Source organism: Aulonocara stuartgranti (genome assembly GCF_965226115.1).
Source record: "Aulonocara stuartgranti genome assembly, chromosome: 18".
In the NCBI taxonomy this organism is placed as follows: domain Eukaryota; kingdom Metazoa; phylum Chordata; class Actinopteri; order Cichliformes; family Cichlidae; genus Aulonocara; species Aulonocara stuartgranti.
This window is the reverse complement of record NC_138954.1, coordinates 1,235,809-1,247,963: the sequence shown is the minus strand read 5'-3', so window position 1 is coordinate 1,247,963 and position 12,155 is coordinate 1,235,809. Positions and strand designations below refer to the sequence as shown.

The 12,155-nt window shown below is 42.7% G+C and overlaps 1 long non-coding RNA gene across 2 annotated transcripts; it reads right to left on the bottom strand.

Annotated features, from left to right (window-relative positions):
* Window positions 1–6,733: 6,733 nt before the first annotated feature.
* On the bottom strand, window positions 6,734–9,539 carry LOC309693986. 2 transcript variants are annotated; one of them, XR_014272760.1, is made up of 3 exons: window positions 9,430–9,539; window positions 9,231–9,299; window positions 6,734–9,149 (listed from the first exon to the last, which is right to left on the bottom strand). It is a non-coding gene; the product is annotated as an uncharacterized lncRNA (long non-coding RNA). The 2 variants fall into 2 exon arrangements; XR_014272759.1 differs by having other exon boundaries at window positions 9,231–9,539.
* Window positions 9,540–12,155: the final 2,616 nt, after the last annotated feature.

The following is a 12,155-nucleotide window of genomic DNA, read 5'->3' as shown; positions in this document are numbered from 1 at the left end:
GTATTTGTAGGTCTCTCACGTCCAGGCTGTTTGCTTTATCCTCACGATGACATGAATATGAATCCTTATGAATCTGTCAAAAACATCACAACATCGGCATTTCCATTCTGACCAGATACAGGAAGTGTTACCATGGCAGCAGGAGGGCGCCCCTCTCAGTGCACAGAAGAAGCCCATGTGACTCCTGCAGCTAACAGAGGCTGATACACCTCGCTGTGCGTTTGAAACTAGATGTTAATTTCCCAATTTAATGCAGCAACAAGTTAATAACAGGGAGGAAATAAATGCTCTGAATTACTGACAAAAGATGATTAGAAGTACTTGGTCCTACAAAGTGAACAGCGGACTGACTGCAGCTCAGCGTGACACAAACACAGCCTGACTACAAAACACCGTCGACACTGCTGCTGAACACAAGCTGCGATGTTAAAATATGAGCTTATTACACAACATTACACGAGCATAAGAAAGAGATGACGACCCGTTCACATCTGTGGTACGACCGTCACAGTGACATCACGAGGGGGAGGGGCTTCCTGTGCATGTGAGGAACGCTCGAGCGTCGCTCTGAGCCACATGCAGACTTTTTCTGTGTAGAAGCTTCGTTTCTGTCCAACAGGATGATTTTGGTGCCGGTGCTGCTCCTCTGCGTCTTCACTGGTAACTCACATTTACAAAGAATCTGTCATATCTGCTGTTCAGACTCGGACCACAATAACTTAAATACCTTTTCCCCCTGTAGATGTGAGCTGTGAGGAGCTCAGTCCAGTCCACAGTGAGCACAATCAGCTCTCTGTGGAAGGCAACACCGTGTCTCTGTCCTACAACTACCCCAAACTCGTAACTACAGATTATTTCTTCTGGTATCGGCAACATCCAGGAAAACCACCTCAGTTTCTCATCTCACACTCAGCATCAGGATCTGTGCTAAATGATCCAGTCCCGGGACTGAAGGTCCAAGTGGAGGAAAAACTGATCCAGATGAACATCTCCTCTGCCACAGTGGCAGATTCTGCTGTTTACTTCTGCGCCGTGAAGCCCACAGTGACAGGAAACCCCGAGTCCCTGTACAAAAACCCATCATCTCAGCAAAGAGCGCTCACACTTCAGCTCCTCTGTTCTCTTAGACAACACCGCCATCAAGTGGATTCTTCCAGCTTTGCATGATGCTGGAAGAAAACTCTGATGATGCTTAAATACAATCTGCATGTTTAGACATTTGTCCAGAAGTTTATTTGATTAATTTACAGAGAACTGATGACTCACAGAGTTTGTAAAGACGTTGGTATCAGAGAATGAAATGAAAATCACAAACTTTAGTACATTTCCATCCATCTTTGGAAGCATCAGCGTCGCCAACAGGGGAAAATATCTGATTATTGCTTGATGGCTCAGACAGAAGAGCAGAGATGTTTCGTGCTCATCTGCTCATAAGAGCAAAGCAGCCAGTTTATTTATGTCCTGTTTCCATCATGAGCAGAATGTAAGCTGTGTGGAAAAGCACCGTGATGAAAGTTTTGTTGTGATTTGGTGAAAAATAAATGAAATTGAATTGAATTAGAAAAGTGCTGAATCATATTTATTCTTGTTTTGTTTGAAAATCAATAACCAATCAGAGTCGTTGTTGCATTTATTGAAACATGCAAACATGAATAACTTATGATTGACAGAAAGAGGCTTTCAGTATAAATCATGAACTCTTCCAGTGTGGAGCCAAACCAACTTGCAGTTTGTGCGATATGGCAGCCTCGCCTCTGTCAGTCTGCCCCAGAACAGCTGCGGCTACACCTGTAGCTGCCTCCACCAGTGTGTGGATGTGAGAGTGAATGAATAGTGGCATTGTAAAGCGCTTTGAGGACCCAGAAAAGCGCTATATAAATGCAATTATTATTATTATTATTATTATTATTATTATTATTATTATTATTATTATTATTATTATTATCTTCAGTGTCTGTGGGCTTGGACACGATGGAAGAGTCAGGGAGAACTGGAGGCCATCAGCTGATGAAGCCAACAGAACCACATCATCCACAAAAAGCAGAGATGAGATTCTGAGACCACCCAGCTGGAAGTGTTCAGCCACCTGGCTCCGCCTAGAAACTGTGTCCTTAAAATGATAAAAGGGCAGCCCTGGCATTTCTTATGTGATCGAGCTCTTGAATGAACACCTCAAACAAAGAACACCTCAGACTCCCAAAGCTCCTCCCACATACTCACATGGTCGAACGCTTTCTCCAAGTCCACAAAACGTGCAGACTGCTTGGGCGAACTCTCATCCAACTCCCATGCTGTAGTGTCGATGAGTGTGATCCTCCTGTAGTTGGAGCCCATTCTGTGGTCATTCTTAGTGCCAGTCCAAAGTCTCCACCCAACATTGTACAGTGTGTCATCCAGGACAGCCTACAACAGTAACTGGAGGTTACGCAGTAAATTATAAAGAAACTGTTTGCATAATATCTCAGATCAAATGGGTCAAAGGTCAAAATAATAACGCCATTTATAGGTCAGAGGTCAAAGTGATTATCCCATAAAATACAGAACTTTTTACAACTTAAAATACTTTAAAAATATTTGTTAAGTCTAATTGTTGAATGTTGTCATTAGTTCAAGCAGGAGGATCGAGACACTCCTTTGTCTCTGAGCACGTCTGCAGCCGCTCTGTGCTGAGGAGGTTTGATCACAGACACACAAGATTCTGTTTGATGTTTGGTTTTGGCTTCCTGCTCTTTGCATGGCTTCACTGTGCTGAGCATGATGAACCAATACAGGAACCGAACCAGATACTGGGTGTAAATGGAAATGTGAACATACTGGGTGTGGGGGGGAGTACCTCTTTATGACCAAGGATGATGTTAGAAACAGTTGGAAGTCATGCACACACACACACACACACACACACACACACACACACACACACACACACACACACACACACACACACACACAGTGTTAGATGGTGCTGGCATGGCTGGCAGCCTTAACCCAATTTCCCTCGGGATGAATAAAGTATGATCGATCAATCAATCAATAGTTCCTTGTCTTTCTAAGCAAAGGGGTTTTATGGAGGGCGGTGCTTGTGCTGTGATGTGTACTGTAACTGCATGTCAATGAAAAGGCTACGAGGAAGCTGCTCTTTGAAGGATGGAGACTAAGAGCTGGTTCTTGACCAAAGCTTCCCTCGTTAGCGAGTTAAAGACCAGTTGAAGATGTTCTGTCTTGATTTCGCTCATCATGAGGAATAAGTCTCTAAAGCAGCGGGATGTGGAAACACAGACCCAACAATATTTTTTCTTATTGTCCGAATGTGTTTTTTTAGTTCTCTTCTTTGATGAGAGTTTAATACAAGTTGAACTGTAAAATGTTGAAACTGAAACATGGATATGTGTGACTGTACTTGTAAGAAGTTTAACTTGATAAAAAAGACCAGCCTGTTCCCACTCAGCCTTTCCTCCATTATAAAAACATGTTCATCATTCTTACCTGCAGTTATTAATAAACCTGTTAATTCTTTGCGTCCAGTGAATGCAATTACTATAATATCATTAAGAATAAATAAATTATTATCAATGTACACATACACTGAAAAGAAACTAAATCACTTTTAATTGCATGAAGCTTGGAGGTATTTAAAGAAGAATTAATAAAGTCAGTGTTTTACTGGCTGAGTGTGTCATGTACCAGTGGAGTTTCATCCACAGTGACAGATTATACTAAATATCAACACATCTCTTATGAATCTGCTTTTTGTCATATTCAGGATGCATTTGTACACATGAGCTTCAGGAGAGGCAGAAAAATTATTTCAGCTACAACAGTCACATAAATGTGTGAAATGATGAACTAAAGATCTTTTGATTCGATAAACTTTTATCTTCTCGGTCACACGTGTCCACGCTGGTTGGATGTTGTACAGTTTCCAAAACAGAAACTTGTGTTTGTGAGGAAACCTCTGATTTTTACTCTGTTTATACTGTTTTCATGCAGAAACTCGTTTCTTTGTCTCTATAATACTCAATGACACTCACATTCATATGGTTGTATCCAGCAGCCCTCTTACATCACATATGTGCAGTTGGAAATAAATACCACAAGGTGGTGCTAGTGCCACATGAAAAAACTCATGAGGCGCTTGCAGTTCTCCACCTACTGGCCACGTTTCATGTCCGCGGCAGCAGAACTACAGACAGCAGATATGAGCTGATGGCTGTGTGTAACCTGCATGAGATAAGGTGACAAAGACATGAATCCAACACGTGAAGACGCTGCACTGAGTCAGTCGTGTGTCAGTAAAAGTCAGCAAACACTTCATGTCTGGATTGATGGAAACGTTCCTATAAAACCAGTGAAATTCAGCCCAACATCACATGCCAGAGTTTCTACTGGATCCAGTTCTGGTGACTGGGATCCTCGATTCATGAGTCCAGTTTGACTTTTCTCTTTCTAACTTTATATTTGAATTGATCAGAGCGGGCTGGAGGCAGGTTGCATCTATAAATGTATGTTGACTTTGTACTTTGTGTTCTGATCAATCAGCCCAGCAGAAATGTGCCTGGGGTGTAGCTCAGACCTGTCAGGGCAGGTCAGCCACGTACCAGGTCGGTGGTTCGATCCCAGGCTCCTCCAGGCTGCATGTCAAATAACCTTGGGCAAGATACTGACCCCATGTTGCTCTCTGATGCATCCATCGGAGTGTGAATGTGTGTGGTAAATGGTAAATGGGCTGTATTTGTGTTATTTGTAAAGTGCTTTACACATCCAGTCATCCACACATTCACACACACATTCACACACACCGGTCATGAATGTTAGACAGAGCAGTTAAGAGCTTAGAAGAAGTGAATGAGTGTGAGTGGCTGAATGAAATCGTTGTATAAAGAGCTGCATGAGAACCAGTCCGTTTACCGCTGCTGCCTCAGACTTCTCTTCCTCACTAACAGAGTCAAGTCTGGCTGCTGTGAGCGGTGCTGAGAGCACTTCAGTCATAATCAGCCTGACCTCTGACCTCTCCCCTCTGCTGTTATGAACACAGCAGTGTTGTCTCTCATCTGCACTCACACAGATCACAGTGTTCCTGCTCTGATGTGACTCAGTCTGCACGAGTAAAGTAAGAGTCACAGATTCTTTGAGGCTCAGAGTGTTTTTATTAGATGCACCATGTTTGTAAAAGTCTTCATTTAAAGAAGGCTAAAATGTTTCATTATAATGTTATAGTGTATAATCCTCCTCTCGACATAGATGGAGCAGCTCCTCTGTCAGGAACCTCGGGTTCACCTGACCAACACCATCATATAAAACCTGTTTCCTGAGGAGGCTGAACAGCGCTGGACTGGATGTTGGTGTCCTCGGGTTCTTCTACAGCTCACTGAGGGGGTTCGTAAAGTCTGCAGAGGACTATCAGGTGCAGCTGAACGTCCATCAGGGACATCTACACCGTCAGGTGCAGAGAAAGGGCCACCTGTAGCCTACCTCCTCCCCCACCCTGCACATGTACTGTTTACTCTCCAGGAGGAGGCTGCACTACATTAATGCAACACCACCCAGACTGTCACACAGCACACGTCTGTTATTTATATGGATATATGTCTGTACTCTGTTTAATTTTTATATTTATTCTACTTAATTCAGCTGTTTGACCCGTTGATTCGTGGCAGGCTGCAAATACCAGGACCTACAAACTGTCTTACATTCACATCAGGTCAAATAGCTGAATGACAATAACGCTTCAAATTTAGTGTAAAACGTACCACAGAAAAGTACATTTACTCCTGTTAGGCATTAACTCAAAGTAACTCAAGATCAAAGTCCACAAATGTTTATTGCAAATAAAGACATAAAAGAAAAATCAGGCAAAGTTCAGCAACAAAGAGAATAAACTAGCAACAATCGAAACAACGGAAAAACAGAAACGATCAAACACAAACTCCAGAAATCTGATTCTGTTCGTCTGGATGAACCAACGTTTCCTCCTTCATCCAACTTCAGCCTCAGCTGCAGCTTTCCAGCCTCATTAACCTCACATTCACATCAGGACTGACACAAGCACCTCTGCCTAACAGTCAGGTCAGTTTCACGATCATAAATATGTAACATCCAACCTGCAGACTGAAGGAGTCACTTGGATAAGTGATGAAAAGTTTCTCTACGTCCACATGAACAGAAACGATTGAACATGCATCAGGACAGCAAACACAAACTTACACTACAAAATCACTGGGAAGACGCCACAGTGGACATCACGACCTGTGTGAGAACAAAGAGCAGAGACAGGAGGAAACTGGTGAGTGTCCAGAGTGAGGGAGCGGCTGACAACAAGGGAAGAAGACCAACAACAACAGAAAGGAAACGATGGAAACAGCAGAACTAATTCCAAAACATGACCACAAAAATTCTAGTTTCAAGATTGTTTATTTGTCACGTGCACAGTTATACGAGTACAACAGGAAGTGTGACCTGATACGCTCCTCAAAATTCTTGTTCACCTGCATTAGTTTATTTTAGGCAGGATGTTGTTGTCCTTGTAAATGCATCCGGTGTTAGACTCCAGCAGAGCACAGTGAGATCTGTGCGGCTGCAGGAACTGTAGGACGTGTGTGCGCTGTTATCATTGAGTCTGTGTCCTGTCTTCATGTCCAAACTCAGAACGCTTTGATGGACTTTGAAACTGTGTCTCATAATTTCATTTTTTAAAAATAAATAAAAACACACCTGGAAATGAAACTGGGAGTCATCGTTGGAAGAAGCAGCTTTAATACTGAAATGACTTTAAAGGCGTCGTGTCTTTGATCCAAGCTGTGAGACGATCTGATAAATGTGTCTCTCAACATGTCCCCGTCTAGTTACTGCTGAATGCAAAGAACGTTTGTTCAGAGCCGGCTTGTTGCAGTTTATAAAAGAGCCACATGATGGTGCTGGTGCTCCACCCAACAGGCAAAGCACTGCGCCACCTACAGGACCCTCACAGCACTGCTGCAGCTGCAGTGTAGACCAGAGGTGTCCAACTCCAGGCCTCGAGGGCCAGTGCAGGTTTCAGATGTGTCCTTGATCCATCACAGCTGATTTAAATGGCTGAATGACCTCCTCAACATGTCCTGAAGTTCTCCAGAGACCTGAAAATGAACTAGTCATGTGATTCAGGTGTGTTGACCCAGGGTGAGATCTAAAACATGCAGGACACCGGCCCCCGAGGCCTGGAGTTGGACACCCCTGCTGTAGACTGTCAGGCTCTCGGTGCAAAATCATGTGAAGAAATATGATATTAGATCTATGCTGCAATAAACAGCTGTACTGTGTAAGGTTTACAGGATAATGATGCTGTAATGTTGACATGATCATAAACTAATTCTAATCAATCATCAGTTCTCTGATGTCTGACATTCAGACCAAGAACAAGCTGTTACTTTGAATCACGTCTAACAGTAGATTGTTACACACTCGTTGTCATTGTGGAGTTTGTTCCACAGAGTTTGTTCCACAGAGTTTGTTCCACAGAGTTTGTTCCACAGAGACAGTTTCACTTCTGACTCTTTCAGTCAGAATGAAAAAGAAGCTCAGACTGAAACCATGTTTGCTCGTCTGTGCCGCCATAATCCAACCATGACTAATCTTTAAACTGTGAGTCTTTACTGTTGGTCTCACACGTTGGTGTTTGGCTGTTTCTCACATTAAGCAACAAAAACATGACCTTAAAGCCTCCACCCAAAAATCCCCACAGCTCCATCACAGCAAGCCAGTCCGTACAGACGCACACTCCTTCAGTTATTTGTAATGAACGGATACATGAATGTGTCATAATATATCATCTTTTTGTTTTTGAATCTCTAAACAATAATAAGTGCTGCATAAATATCAACTATAAATGCTGAAGTCTATTTATTTCATGTTTAACCATCACGCCTCGTCTGTCATATATTTATATATATTTTCTTTATGTCAGAAGATTAATTAAATAAATGAAATGTTCAGTTTTCAGTCATTTATTTCACGGTTCAGGCGTCATAAATGCATCTAATGTGTGGTGTCAAACATAAGGCCAGAGGCCCCGAGTCGGCCCACTGCATGTTCTGGTGAAGCTGTCTGTGGACGGTTTAATCAGTGGGAACATTTCCAGGCTGCACTGCTTCTCAATAACTTCTGTAATAGTTTTGCTGACTGTGACAGTTTGAGGTGAACATGCGCCGCAGCATTCAACGGTCACTGACAGACACACATCGGTCTGTGTTTGTTCCTGCGCACAACAGTGTGAAGTTCACACACTCGGCGCTAATAAAGACGTGAACAAAGAAACACTTTTCCAGTTTGATGTGGAGGAACTCTGAGCATCTGCAAACACATGTTGTGTCCCTCTCAGAGCTTCCTGCTCTGCTTCCATCAGCGATGAGAGTCGCACCTGATTGGTCGCTACATTCTGCATGTAAAGTCCAAATATGAAAATAACATAATAATAATAAAGATCACAGCATGACCTCTGGCTCGTTCCTGTGTTCCCTGGTTTGCTTGATGCTGTTCTCTCTGGTCTGCACACAGACTCAGTCCAACACCAGCTGAGGTCCAGATCAGGGGAAATAACAGTGTTGGAGCTCAGTGAGGCTCCTCAGTCTGATCTGTGCAGCAGATTCAGTGTTTGAGGATCACGTTTTACACGCATGCTCAGCTGTCAGTCTGCAAACATTATCTGTTTCTTTCAGTCTCGTCTGCTGCGTTTTTGAATCCAGTTACTAACATGTTGTTACTGTTTGTCTCCTTTAGTGTTTATATGCAGCAGATAAACATGTGATGCACAGATCAGAGCACAGCTGCATTTCCCATGTGTCTGCAAAAGACTTTAGCTCTGCTGCTACACTGAAGAAAGTGATGTTGCTGTATTCTAATGTATTATATAGAAAGCATATTTGCCTGTATTATAATGACTTTAAATGGCCATATTTTTATTTCTTGAGAGGCACAAAGTTCCTGAAAGCGTGCAGGCTGCTTCAGCTGCAGCTTTTTTCCACCACGTGTGTTGGAAACATTCTGAGGTCGGGTTTTTCTTCTTCCGCATCTGCTGCCGGATGTTTGTCAGGTTGTGAGGCGACCTCAGAGCCTCCCACCGCTGCAGCGCCGCTTCCTCGCTCTGCCCTGCTGCTGCTGGCTTCCTGTCAGCGGTGAAGCTGCAAAAACAACAAATAAAACCCACCAACAAACAGACACGGTGATGTTTGTGTGGTTACAGCCACGTCTCTGACACTCACACAAAAACAAGGTCGCACTCTTCATAATGAGGATGATGATGGTGACATCTGTAAACATCTGCAGGGACTCTAGAACAAAGCAAAGGACACACAAGGACAGTGATATCACACTGGACAAATGCAATGATGAAATGATGAAATGATGAAATGATGAGTGAAACTGAAAGATGTGTGATGACAGTGGACAAAAGAGAAACACCAGAGTGAACGAGGTCTCCAAACATGCAGGGCCTCCAGCAGCAGCACCCAGGGTGGCGTCTGGGACCAGTTCTTCCAGTCTGAAACATTTGTTGGTTTATTTTCTGTGTGGAGCTTCAAACTCAAACACAGAAAACATGAAGCAGGTCAGATTCCAGCAGACGGCTCTGATTGTGTTCATATTATCAATAAGGGAACATCGAGGCTCCGCTGCAGTGTGTAACACACGATGAAACAGTCCTAATAAAATACACAAAGTAACACTAAAATAATCCCTGAAGCCTTTTTCTGTGTCTGTTGGTCGAGACATCAAACAGTTCAACACTGATCTGACTGCTGCTGCACATAACACAGAAATCTCACAGCGTGTCAGCCTTCTTCAGATGCATATGGAGGCTAATGTAGCAGTTTGTTTGCTTTTTGAAGCTTTATCGAAATTCATTTTAATTTCAAAGCTACATGTGCAGAATCAGGAAAATTCACCATCGGAACACAAAGTCAAGGAAGTGATGAAATAATTTCAGATAATTACAGAAACAAATACAAATAAACTGAACTCGTGTCCTAGTAAATGAATCTTCTCATCAGACTAACTGACATATTTGTACATTAAAGAAATAAAACAAGCAGATTTTATTAAAAATAAAACTTTGTAAAGTCGTTAAAGTTGACTCGACTGTAACACTAAACTGTGTTTTTAGATGATGCGTCTTAAAGGCCCAGTCAAGGTTCGGTTTTGCTTCTGAGTTATAAAAGTCCATAATTACTCAGTAAAAGGATTAGAAACTGAAACTATATAGATTTTCTATTTATGACCATAATTGAGGTGTTTTTAAACATGAATTATGTTTATTTACTTTCTAATAAAGTGTCTATTATAATATAAAGTGGAGCTTCTAACATCAAAGGTAAGCTGTGATTATTAAAGCTGCTCCAGTTTTCAACACTGAAACATTTGCTGCCAAAACACAGGAAGAAAGAAAAGTATCCAAGTAAGACAAAGAGCTTCGTTTATGCAACATTTTACTGAAACGTTTGGACTTTAGTGAAGATTTGGGAGCAAAACTTTTACTTTGGCCTGAAAAGTGTTTCCTGTTTGAGTTCTGACCTAACCTGGTACAGCAAACCCTGCAAATCCACAAGACTGCATTCTTTATTTATTCTGTATGTTCTAACATCATCATAAACATACACGTGTGCTCACAGTAATTATCTGTACTCGTGTGCATTTCACTGAATACTGAACTGAGAGAAGGTCGGGCTTCATCGGAGCAGCTTCGTCATGTGTTTGAAAAAGAAATTAAAAAAAGAAACAATAATTGTTTCTGATGCTGTGACATCCTGTTCCGACATCACAACAACAGAAGAGCCAAAGTCTGTTTTCATCCTCCTGTCATGTCTCTCGACCCTTCGAGCTGGACGTTCAATGATGCTTCAGAATCTGCAGAAATCAGTGAAATTCAGCCATGACAGTAAAGATATTATCAGACATAAATAAAAATAACTGCAGATATTTAACAGTTTGAGCTGCTGCTCACTAACAGGAACAGCCCACGATCACGGAGTCCTTCTTTCTGTTCACGCCTCAGAGATGAAAGCTTGGTGAAAAACAGAGTCGTGTAATATGAAACAGGTTTGTTTGGTCGTTAATATTTTCTGTAACACGTGCACAGATGCATTTGGGTCTCCTGCTGCAGCTGTTGGCGTGTCCACCTGCAGACGCACCTGAGGTCGGATTTTTGGCCTCATCTCTGTGACGTGGAAACTGCGGCGGTGCCACCGGCTGCACACGTTTCATATTCAGGCGTCTAATCTGTTTTCTCACACCGACCGTGAGGCCACACCTGATCGTACATCCTTACCTCCAGCACCGCCTGACCTCGATTTCCCCGCCCACCCCCACTGACACGCTTCCTGTCCCAGCAGGCTTTGAGGCAGAAACCGCAGCCGCCTTCGTCTGTGACGCAGCCATCACGCTGCAGCTCGATCACATCGGGCGACCACATCCTGTGGAAACAGTGAGGCAGAAGATTTTCCAGCAGCAGCAGCAGCCAATCAGATCGCAGATACAAACACCTCCGCAGAATGACAGCGAATCTCTCACACTACAGAAAATGTGTCAACTTTCACACTGAGATAAAGCAGATTAGAATGAGATGCTTTTGATAATCATATGCATTCAGTTGTTGGATGTAAATGTGCCTGCAAATGAAAAACTTCTGTCACAACATTTCTGAAAAAGAAAAACTGCAGTTTTCTGCAGAAAACAGTCCAATATTCTAAAACTGTTCTTTGTAAATAGTCCTTTAAATGAGCCTCAAACACAAGTAGAAAGTTGGCTTTGGGACAAGAATGCGACCGAGCTGAGGGCAGCATCTGATCAGACATGCACGGGCTTGTTACGCACATCTTAGATGAAAATGTCACACAAACAAAATCACACAAATTTGACTTTAAGGAGAAAAGTCGCATAGCTTTGCATCGCCTGCTGCTCCTGCGACTCAAACCCGCACAGAAGAAAATGGACGGAGAGTTTTGAGCCTGCAGACGGCTGCAGTTTAACAAAACCGAGACACGCGTGCAGTCGTTCTGTGAGCAAATGTTTCCATTCTTCAATCTTGATAACCAAAAGTATTTGGACAGCAGGTCGTTCTACCCAGATGCATGGTATGGTTTATTATGGGATTCATCTCCCAGTTACTGTGACAACTGATGTTACCTCATGAA